Source organism: Lycorma delicatula, chromosome 5 (assembly GCF_047948215.1).
Source record: "Lycorma delicatula isolate Av1 chromosome 5, ASM4794821v1, whole genome shotgun sequence".
In the NCBI taxonomy this organism is placed as follows: Eukaryota; Metazoa; Arthropoda; class Insecta; order Hemiptera; family Fulgoridae; genus Lycorma; species Lycorma delicatula.
The window spans coordinates 164,852,161-164,864,489 of record NC_134459.1 but is presented as its reverse complement, the minus strand read 5'-3'; the positions used below and the strand labels follow the sequence as shown (position 1 = coordinate 164,864,489).

Sequence of the window (12,329 nt, the reverse complement as noted above, 5' to 3'; positions counted from 1 at the left end):
TCTGGTTTTTAGTGTGTAATTATTTTATTTTCACATATTTTGAAATTGTGGGGTAAATAAAGTGATTGGTGAAAATAAAGTGTGAAATTACAGTGCGATCAATATCAAAGTTTGAAATTAACGTTATCTTCCTCACTACAAAAATTTACAAACTATAAATAAAAATGAGACTAGAAATAATACAGATTACCAGATTACATTCCACATCTCATCAACTCTTCACTTCATGCTGCATCCTATTTCTTCAGACTACCAGATCGACCGATTCTTTCAGCTGCTCGATGGATTTGATCTTTGGATTAGCCTTGGTGATAAATGTATAGCTGTGTTACCAAATGGTAAAATATTAAGGTACTACTAATTCTTTACTACACCATATAATTTCATGATAATACTAGTATTTATTAAGACTCCATCCGTTTATGTAATGTTTAGCTTCAGTTAGAGCAACCAAGTATTGGAGATACTCACTCTGTGAATTCAACCGGCCATTATCACTTGCCTTGTACCAGGGGCCAAGGTCAGGGCATTAGCCCACTGTGGCTAGTCTAGTGGTAACTCGTCATTGCAAGTCAAATGATTTCAAAGTTGAGAGTTCTAAGGTTCAAATCCTAGTAAAGACTTTTAAATGGATTTGAATATTAGATTGTGGATATTAGTGTTCTTTCACGGTAGGGTTTCAATTAACCACACATTTCAGGAATAGTCGATGTGAGACTGAACAAAACTACACTTAATTTGCATTCATACATATCATCTTCTTAAGTAATACCTTATGGTGGTTCCCGAGGCTAAACAGAAAAAGAGCGGGTCAGTCCATTAGTTTAGACTCCAGTTTATATCACTGATAGGTAACTTTCTCTTTTGATACTGCAGGTACTTTTATTTCTAAATTTTTAAAAAATTTTAGGTAGATCTGTCATTAAATGTCATGCGAAACACAGAAATTTTGTGTGGCAAATTACAACATAATGCAATAAAGGAAAAAACAGTATAATAAAGAAAAGAAACTTAATAGTGTTACATATCAAGAAATGCCAGTATCTGGTCAATGCCTAATTTGTCTCTGATAAATATTTTATTTGAAATATAAACCACCAAAACACAGTAATTAGATAAGTTACACTTGCCATATTAATTTCCACCGACTGTTTTTTTGCAGTACCCTGCATCTCCAGTATGTATTAAATTCTATTTTTATTACATTAAAACTTATTTGTTTTAATGATATCTATTTTTTATGATAAATTATAATGTTATCTTTTGTGAAATTTTAAATGATATTACGAACATAATTAGGGTATACAACATACCCTATTGTACAGGTACAACGTATACCAAAATGAAACGACTAGCACTAAATAGGGAATCTTAAAGAGCTGCATCAAAAACCAGTCAAATGACCTAAGACAAAAAAATGAACATAAATGTACTGTGAAAATTTATAATTTATAATTATTTAATTAAATAAAATATTTATAATTTACACAAAAATAATACAAATAAATTAAAAAGAATAAGATAGAATATAATAGCAAGTGAAGGTGTAAGATACTGCACAAACCGGTTATTGGAACATAAGTATAAATAATCTAATTACTGTGTTTAGGTGATTTAAATTTCATATAATGTTAAATTTTATATATATATATATATATATGTATATACAAATTTTTATGAATTTTGTTACAGCAATTAAACTTAATAACTTATTATGTACATTTCTTGGCTTACAATATTTCAAGAATATTTTGAGTATTTATCAGTTAACAACTGTACATCATTTGATTTTTTTTCATCATTGTTAATAAAATTGAAATGCAACATGTACTTATAATTTAACTCAATTATTCTTTTTGTAGAAGACAATTATTCTTTTATAATGTAAAGAATAGCCATGAAAAGCAACTGATTTTGTTTGATTTCATGTGTAAAATAAATGAAATAAGAATCAAATTATTGTCGTGACAATCATCTTTTCACTTAGATACCTCCTTAATTATAATAAAAATGAATTTTATATATGTTTACAGATAGAGAATGGGTTTTGATAGATGAAACAAAGCAATATCTTCATTTAACGTATTATTTTAATAGAAAATATACTGTGTAAAAATTTAGAAGTGATTTCACAAGTTTTTTTGTTTTTGATAATGGAAATTCTGTTTAGTCCTTTATTGTTTTAATTGCTTTGACAATGAATCTCTTGCCTGACGGGGGCTTGAAAATTTAATGAAACCATGCTTGCACCTCTTTGTCAAAATTTTTTGAATATACTTATAAAGTAGATGGCACATAAATATTTCATGAATTTTAAATACCAGAGCAATCAAAGCAAGTGGAAACCTATATAAAATTGTAAAAAATAATAAGAAAATAAATGATTCATTTCATTCTATAAAAATATTAAATATGATTTTAAAAAAATAATATAAAAATTAGTAAAAGGATCAGGTGGTATACCGATATCCTGTATCGAGTTTTGTTACCATTCAACATTATTCTTAGCTGAAAATTTTAGCTCGGCCAAGTAGGTTCATATAACACACATTCCTGGATGCGATATAGATTTGTTACCATCTACATCAGTGAACCTTAATTCAGAATAATGTTTTTGCATTTATTCTTGGTAAAGCACTCTGATCTTGTACGAGAGGAATCCTTGCTGCCTTAAAAGGGGCTTAGAATTTTTTTGAGCGAGTTGTCTTGTTTAGCAATCTTCCTTTCTCACCTTCTAACTTCAACTTTTTTCCTTTATTTTCTTCTACCTTGATCTATTAAAAGGGTGTTTTTCAATGATTTCTCAATGGATATCTACCCGATGCGGGGTCCGTAAAAAATTCAGTGTTCTTTGTATCTATCTAGTCTGGAAGAAGGTATAGCTTTTCTTGTGTACCTACCTAGCTAGTGATTCTATTTCTGTAAAAAATGTCTATATAAATACTTGTACCTCAGGTTAAATATTTAAGAAGTAAAAATGGACCACCTAATCATTCCTAATAAATATTTTTGTTAAAAAAAGTTAAGTGCTATCATACATGAAATGAATTAAATAACTAAAACAAAACTATTTAATTTCACAACCGCTAATTGAATTTGTCTTATTTTCTTTTGTTTCAGGTAACTCAACGGTTCATTTAATATTCTAAGGGAGAGCTGCCATGTAAGTGGCCCTCCTTACATTGTGGTACTCCCTTTTATTGTAGGATAATTTTCTACTAAAGGTACTTACTTTTGTTATTATTGTTTAATATTATAAATTTTCATGTTAAAAATAAGTTGTGTAGTTTTTAAGTTGATAGTATAATATTCTTATAAAATCGCGGTAGGTGCCTAGTCCCAGTAGGGTCCCCTGATAGGAACTTTCCTTTAGGGAATTTTTTATGTCTATTTTTGTGCATGTTTCTATTTCAGGTTCAACATAAATTTTACATTAAAATTACTTATATAAGCAGTGTAAATTAAGTTTTATGAAAATAGATATAAATTTTGTATATGCTGTGTATGTTTTTTCAGGTACAATGTAGATATTATTTTATTATTAGTTAAGTCGCGTCCGCGATCCCAATGCCTAGTCCCAGTAGGGTCCCCTGATAGGAACTTTCCTGTAGGAAATTTTATGTCTATTTTTGTGTATGTTTCTGTTTCAGGTTCAACGTAAATTTTACATTAAAATTACTTAGATAAGCAGTGTAAATTAAGTTTTATGAAAATAGATATAAATTTTGTATATGCTGTGTATGTTTTTTCAGGTACAATGTAGATATTATTTTATTATTAGTTAAGTCGCGTCCGCGATCCCAATGCCTAGTCCCAGTAGGGTCCCCTGATAGGAACTTTCCTGTAGGAAATTTTTATGTCTATTTTTGTGTATGTTTCTGTTTCAGGTTCAACGTAAATTTTACATTAAAATTACTTAGATAAGCAGTGTAAATTAAGTTTTATGAAAATAGATTTAAATTTTGTATATGCTGTGTATTTTTTTCCAGGTACAACGTAGATATTATTTTATTATTAGTTAGTTAAGTCGCGTCCACGATCCCAATCCCTAATAGGGTCCTCCTCCCTAAGGGGGAGGTTTTTAGTCGGTGAGAGCCCGACACTACCGTCTGTTGCGGGCGCAGACGGTGGCTGGTAGAGCTTTTCCTCCTCCTACGCAAAACAAAAAAAAAAAAAAAAAAAAAATTAACAGTTCATATTAAGTGCATTACTAATCTTTTTGCCAAGTGATTTTGAGTTGTAGGTGCTGTACTGGGAGTACTTTTAAATTCATGGAAGCTGTGACAAAAAAAATGGTTACTGATTCTCAAATATAATATTGAAAGCGGAAAATGGTTATGGAAGATAAAAGAAAATTTTAGTTAAAGTGACTATCAACCGTAGTTTCAAATCTGGATTGAATAAAAAGTAAGTACTGTAAATGTCTAATAGAATTTTTAAAACGCAGCAAAATATAAAAATCACATCTAGAATTGGGCATGGTATTTTAACAAATATTGGGTGCTGAATTCAAAACTTATAAAATTTTGTGTAATACATTGCATTTTTAAATACATACGATTTATTTACCAATAAATGCATAATCAGTGTCATACCAATATTTCAAAAAAGTTATTATTTTTATGTATTCATTTATAATTTGTTCAAATCAGCTAAGTTTTTGTTATTCAAATACAGATGAATTGAAATATATTCAATAGAGTTTTTAAACGATTAAATCATTGGAACTAAGTTTTTAAAATAAGTTTACAAATGTTTTCTCGCTTATACGATGTTTTATCAGTTTCTCTAAATAAAACCAACAACAGTCATCAATCATTCTAGCGTCCCATCTTCCTTGGTAGTGATGCTGACGGAAACGGTCTCCTTGCTCATCACTGACAGAGCACAAATTTTCAGGAAAAAAGTCTAGGTGAGACTGTAGGAAATGAATCTTTAATGACATCCTACGTACTAAATATTTGTAGTTTTTTAACAGCTTATTAACCATAAACATAGTTTTCATCTTTTCTGTTGCCTAAAAAACACCAACAATGTCTCTGAAGGACTTCCATGCAGCTAATGCATGATAAATAACAGGGCTCGTCATGAACCGTTCAGTTACTGAGCATCATATAAAAATAACACGAGGCACCCAGATTTTATCTTGATCCCTGAGTGCGCAATCCAGAAATAAGTTTTTCTTTGAGATTTATGCATACATTTACCTCTAATGTAACAATAATTGTCTGGATGATTTGAGCATCCATCAACTTTTTAGAGGCCATGTAGCAAATAAAAATGAGAAAAAAATCTCTTCAGTATTATAAAGAATTTATGAAAATATAGCAAAACACTAATAACTGTGTGAACACAACACACAGTATAGACAATTGAAGTTTTGACTGAATATAATTTTAAGCTCTGTAGTAGGCAACAACAGATGTCTGTATGATTTGGCTGTCTCAGCGCACAGCCGAATCACCCAGCTTTTGACCCAGTTCTTAAGAATCCTAATATGAGGGAGTATGAGGACCGTCCACGTTGTACTGCGCCTGTGGGTGTCCGTACACGACGTCTGCTGCAGCATATGAGTGTTAACTCTCCCTCGTTCTTTCTATCATGTCCGTGCTCGAACCCCCCGTGGAGAATACACCATGTAAATTTTACATTTGATCTTACAACATAATATAAGCGTTCCACGCCACCTATTGTTTTTTGGCAGATGTTTCAGTTTCTCCTCGCCAAGTTGAACCCAGGCGTGGGGATATATACTGATGGGTCGAAGTATGGCGGTAACGTTGGTTGTGCTTTTGTTATCAATGAACAGTCCTATATGTTTGGCCTACCCGGTGTTACGAGTGTGTTCACCGCAGAACTACTCGCTGTGGATAGGGCTCTAAATATCGTTGGCCCTAAATATAGGAGCATTCTTATTTGCAGTGGCTCGTACAGTGCTCTCCAGACATTGGAAAACCTTTATTCCAAACATCCTGTCATTGACATTTATGATAAAATCCCTGAGTTAAATAAACGCAACAGGGAGGTAGGTTTTTGCTGGATCCCCAGCCACGTTGGAATTCTAGGTAACGAAAGAACAGATTCTGCTGCCAAGGAAGCATGTATTCAGTCTCCTTTCACCACCCGAGTTAGTACCTTTGATTTTATCAATCATATAAAACAATCACTGCGAGTGAGGTGGCAAAGTGACTGGACGGCTACCGTCGATAATAAACTCCAACGGATTAAGTGTTGCCATGGGGCTCCTCTTGCAGAAACTCTCGTTGTGAGGAAGTTGTCCTCTGCCGGTTACGGTTGTGACATACGAGGATCACACACGAATACCTAATGTCAGGAGAAATGTTTTAATTATTTAAAACAAATAATTTTTATTAACTATTTTACATCTACAATGATATTAGAATACAAGAATTAATTACATTTTTAGTAAGTAGAAGCAAAGTATATAATGTGCTAACACCAATCAGCTATGCGTAATCTAATTACATGTTCATTCATTTAATAGGTAATAGGTAAAAGAGTAGTCGATGAAACACATGATGTTACTGTTCCCAACTGTGAGGTACATTTCATGAATAATTTTCTTTGACCTAGCAGAAGTCTTATTTTCAGTTATTGAATTACATAATCTGTCGCAATCACAATGTACTGATGCATATAAAGCACAAAAGAGGTAAGAGGTACAATTTCTTTCTATTTCATTAAGAATAATGATTTTCATACACGACCAGTCCCAGTGGTGAACGGAGTGAAGATGTTGCTTGTAGAGCTGAAAGATTTTCTGCGTTTTAGTGGGCTTGGCCTACTCTGTGTAGAAGATGATGGGCAATTGTTTCAGTCCTCACTTTCCTTACTAAGCCCGGCATGAAATGCTTTTTTCTTGAGAATGCCAATGCTATTTTGTGGGACATGCATCTCGTATCTTGTCGCATTCAATCTTTTGTTTACGGCAAATGACATATATATATCTGATTATAATTATTTTATTGATTTATTTTTTCAAAGTAAAATTTCTTCCTAAGTAACTAGAAATAAAAAAAAATTATCATAACAGTTCCGGTTCCTCTATCGTTTTTTAAAATAAATATTTAAATATCAATCAGGTTTAAGGTAATTCTTGATTACAAATCAATATTCAGCTGTTCTTCATGATTTTCTGGCACCATGACTATGTCACTCATAATATTAGTATAATCATTAGATTATAATCTACAGATTTTAGATTGCTCCTTTACCAGCACTAAATAGATTGAAGGAGTGGTTGAACAAGTCATTACATTGTAAATTCCTGATCTGTGAATTCTGTGCTATACAAGTCATGCGAGATACAAGTGATACCATATAAAGTTGATTTCTTTAAATTTACGATGACACTATACAACCAGTCAATGTGATGAACAGAGTGAAAGGACCAATTTCAGGGCTGAATATCAGCTATAGTTTAGTCAGCTTCATGCTGGTATGCAATAATTTTTGTGGGAAAGCCATCAGGAAAACCATTAAAATATCCATTTTCCTCAGAAAGCCTAACTATTGATGTTCAGTTTTTATTAAGATTGGCTCAGCGTTTTTTTGGAAATAGATATGTGTTCATGTCAGGTTATCTGTTGAGTTATGACTGCTTCAGAGACATAAAAATATTAATTATTGTGAACTAGATTCCTTGAGTCGATTGGAATCCCTTATTCGTCAAATAGATTCCATGAATATCGATTACATCTTTGAGGTTTGTCTTGGATAAAATTCTGGATTTATCTCTTAGGCTGAGGCAATAGCTACTTTCTTAATCGCCCCTTAACAGAGTGATATCTGTCTGCTTATGAGACTTATATCGCAGGCAAATTATTATATTAAAAGCACAACAGACTAAACTTAGATGTCTTGATGAATTAATTTACACTTCTTATAATTTAATTCACCAAATTTCTTCATAACAAAAAGCATAAAGTTAAATTTTATAATTTTAAGGTGAATTGAATTTTGTGTTAACTAAATATAATTAAACAAAAAAATTATACCAATACAACTTATAGACTTTGTTACTTATTTGTAATTTAATAATAACTAAATTGGTAAGTTTTCTTTTTCAGCAATGTCAGATGGAGGACTTTTATCCCAGAATTTAGCATAAATAGAATTGTCATTTTCATCAAATTAGATTGGAGAGGAAACAGTAATCTGTGAGTTTTCAATTTATTTATTACAATATATAAAACGTGCAATGCAATAAGTAAAAACCATTAAAAATTTTATGTAGCAAGCAGTAACATCAATGTACATTTAAGAATGTCCAGCAGCTCTTACAAAGGGGAAGACATGTGTAAGGAAAGACTAGAAGGGCTCTAGCAAAAAGAAAAAAAAAAGTTCCATAGGTTTTTTTAAGTTGAGAGAAAACATTAAAAAAATTAGGAAAACTTGGGATTAACTCATCGATTCTTGATTAGATATTATAATATTTAAAGGCTTAACTCTATGTAAAGGCTTATGAATGTAATTAAATTCCATTGTATGAATAACAATTTGTCTTTATAATCAATACAATATTAGTAATGAAGCGATTAATTTGGATAACATCTAAAGTTCCAGGTTGTCTTTCAAATTACTTCATAAAAGAAATGAAGCATATTAAGGAAAGTTTTTTATGTTTTTTGGGGTAAGAGTGACATCTCCACTTTCACTGTTGGGAAATGATATTTATAACCACTGATATTCTTTTGCAGAATTTACAAAATCTGCTATATTATAATTTTCAAACCATACAAAGATCACTTATATTTTATTTTTTTTTAATAAGTGTTAAGAGAATAAAGCTCACAGAGACGAAAACCCTTTAAATCATTAATTCACTTTCAGGTGTGATTTTTAATTGCAACTTACCTGTAAATTATAGTAGTAAATAATTTACTTTGTTATCCACTAAAACTTTGTGTACCTGCACTTACTCTGCCTTAACTTAAAATTATATCTTAATAAATGATGTCATTTTGTGATAATAAAATTCATAATAGTTAAACTAAAAAATATAATTTAATAGTACATATGAGATGAAGAGATAATCATTGAAAATTAATGTAATCATGGCAGTTTATTTATTGACTAGTAACGAAAAATTGTATTTTAAATCAAACTTTTGTCATTTTGCAATGTTGTTCAGGAGAAGTACAGTTGGTGGAAAAGTTTCTGTTATCAAACCATAATTTCTAAAAAAAAATGAACTCACCTTCCAGCTGCTTTCGATGTAGCCTACCATCGACATAATTTGTCTCTTCCAATCTATTCTCAGCAATATCATATAAAATACACTTTCATGATTTATTACACCTTCAAATCTAACATTTGTTTCAGAGATCATTCTGTTATTAAGTAGCATTACTTTGTTCTTAGTAGTATTTTAAATTGTTCACTTTACAAATTTATTATTTTTCATTTTACCTTCAAATAATTTTTGTGAACAAAAAGAAAACAAAAACAGAAAAAAAACAAGGATGTGGTGGTTGTAACTTTTAAAATATTTTTACTATAAATTTATATGTAAATTACAATACAATACCTATTGCAAACAATAATTCCATTTTACAATTTAATTTAATTTCACTGTAGTTATTCTCTCTTTTTAGAGCTTAATTTATTGTTAAATTTATTACAAAATGAAGCTTTATGTCACACAATTACTAGTTTATCAGAAAATTTAATAAGTATATCAAATATTATCAAGATACCGCAAAACTTACTGAGAAAAAGATTTAAAAAAAAACAATAATGGAACAGATAATATAATAGATGGAACTTTTGATGGCAATAAATGTACTTTTATTGTTTTTCATACACTGAATCGATTCTTAAAGTATGTTCTGCATTATCTACCCAAATGCTACTCAATCAGAGTAAGATGCGTATTATAACGTACTTAAAATATCTTACTCAAATGCATGATAAATAAAAGAAAGTATATACTTATATTGCAATGTTTATTCTTATAGATATTATTGTGCAGTGCACTGACGAGACAGCTTAATAGCAAGTGCACTATAATATTGATAAGGTAATCTAATTTTTATATTTCCATTAGCAAACACGTCTACCAAGCCGTAGCCATTAACCAGTTTTTGGAAAATATCTTAAATTCTTTAAGATAAAAAAATTTCATTTTCAATTTTATGAAATATTTGTAAAACATTTATTTATACCGATAAAACAACTTAGTAGCTGTGGTATCGGTATCTGAAAAGAAACTTTTCAAGTCGTACATTACAAATTCTGAACAAGTAGTAGAAATTTTATCATTTGACAAGAACACACCTGTAAATTTAGGTCCTCGCTTCAAGATGTACAATGAGGAGGGCCTCAGGGAAACGTTTTTGCTTTCTTATGTTTATTAATGATCTGCCTTAAAATCTTTAGCCGTTCATTCCAACTCTTTTCACAGATGACACAACTGTATCTATTTCTAAGGATAATAAATAAAAATGGATTGAAACTTAACAGTTGCAGTTTAAAAACATTTTCAATGGATGGATTGTAACAATGTAACTTAAAATATGGATAAAACATTGTGCTTCTCGGGTAGACATAATATTGCAGATTGTGTGACCAAAAATCCCATTAATGATATTGATAGTATCTTTGTTGTCCACAAAAGATAACCTCTGGGTTTTTTATTTAATAAATTCTTGTGGGATGATAAAACTGATATTTTGTTTACCAAAATGGAGTAGTTTTACTCTGAAGCATCTTTATAAAAACATTGAGCTAGTAATCATTATCGATTACTTTCATGCCTAAATATTTTCTCATATAATGTGTAAACTCCAATTTGTGGGCTTTTTAAAAACATAATCTTTTAGGACAAAAGAAGTGCTTTCAGATCAATACAGAGGCATACTTTATGAAAAGGGACACTGTATAATCAGTTAACCATTGGCTTATTTTACAATTAAAAGATTTAGTTTTAAAGATAATATATTGTTCTGTTGATGAATTAAAAAAAAGACTAACATATGATTTACCTGCAAGCACTTCAACATGTACAGATATAAGTGTATATGTTCGAAATGATTTTCAGGAACGATTTCTTAACTGTTAATTATTTTATACTAATATTTTATTATTAATGTATTTACATAAATATCATTTCATGTCTCTGAAAATATTATAATTTTTTTCAAATTTTGTAATTTGTTCCGATCAGAATAAAGTCGCAAGTTAGGTTAAATAATTCGTTATAATATTTTTAAAAAATCAACCTTACCAACAATTTATATTTTATCCCTAGGGCTTTAGGCCATTTGACAATCCTCAAGAGTAATTTTTTTGTACTTTTAAAAAATTAAAAACTTAAATAAAATTTATTAACTATTAATAACCTAACAACAGTCTTCCTTGTTGGAAGGAAATAAGTTAGGCATCGTGATAATTATTAATTTAAATAGAAAATCATCTGATATGTTGCTTTATTAATTTATTATTATTACAATATGTATAAAATTTTTGGATATTGCTTGTTTTATAATAATCTGTGGAAAAATCTAATATTTTAATAAAATTATTTGTAATTATTTTTATAATAATTATCTGTAATTATGTTCATTCTATAAAATGTGATTAGCATGATTGGATTTATCGAAACAATTTTTCTTTATACTATTATTGTTCTTTAGCTCTAAAAGAAAAAGAACGGTTGCTCCTACACATATATTCTGGCCGGCAGTTTTCACGTTTTAAACTATAGCCAACTTGTCTAAGATATTTATTTATTTGGGGTTTATTATTTTAGTAGAATCGCTATTGTTTATAAAATTTAAATTTTTTGAAATATTTAACTTAAAAAGTAATAGAACTTTAAATACATCATTTTTATTTTTTTTGAAATTGATATTACACCCCCTGGGTTGGTCTAGCGGCGAACGCGCGTCTTCACAAATCAGCTGATTTCGAAGCCGCGAGTTTTCCAACATTCAAATCCTAGTAAAGGCAGTTACTTTAATACAGATTTGAATATTAGAAAAAAGGTATAAAAAATACCGTTATCAACGCTAAACAGATACCGGTATCGTTACCGATAAGGTAACGATAACGGTACGTATCGATAAGTGTCGATAAGGGTATCGATAAGGGTACCGTTATCTGAATCGGTGTCGGTACCGGTATCGGTACCGTGGATAACGATGTTCTTTGGTGGTTGGGTTTCAATTACCCACACATCTCAGAAATGGTCGACCTAAAACTGTACTAGACTACACTTCATTTACACTCATACATATCATCCTCTGAAGTAATCCCTGACTGTGATTCCTGTTAGCAAAACTGTATAAAAAGAAATTGAAATCAAG

General features: G+C 30.2%; 1 long non-coding RNA gene across 1 annotated transcript; it reads right to left on the bottom strand.

The window, feature by feature from the left end:
- Positions 1-2,094: 2,094 nt before the first annotated feature.
- LOC142324576 (uncharacterized) lies at positions 2,095-11,391 on the bottom strand. The gene is made up of 3 exons (XR_012756330.1): positions 11,249-11,391; positions 9,221-9,432; positions 2,095-2,346 (listed from the first exon to the last, which is right to left on the bottom strand). It is a non-coding gene; the product is annotated as an uncharacterized LOC142324576 (long non-coding RNA).
- Between the last annotated feature and the right edge of the window lie 938 nt (positions 11,392-12,329).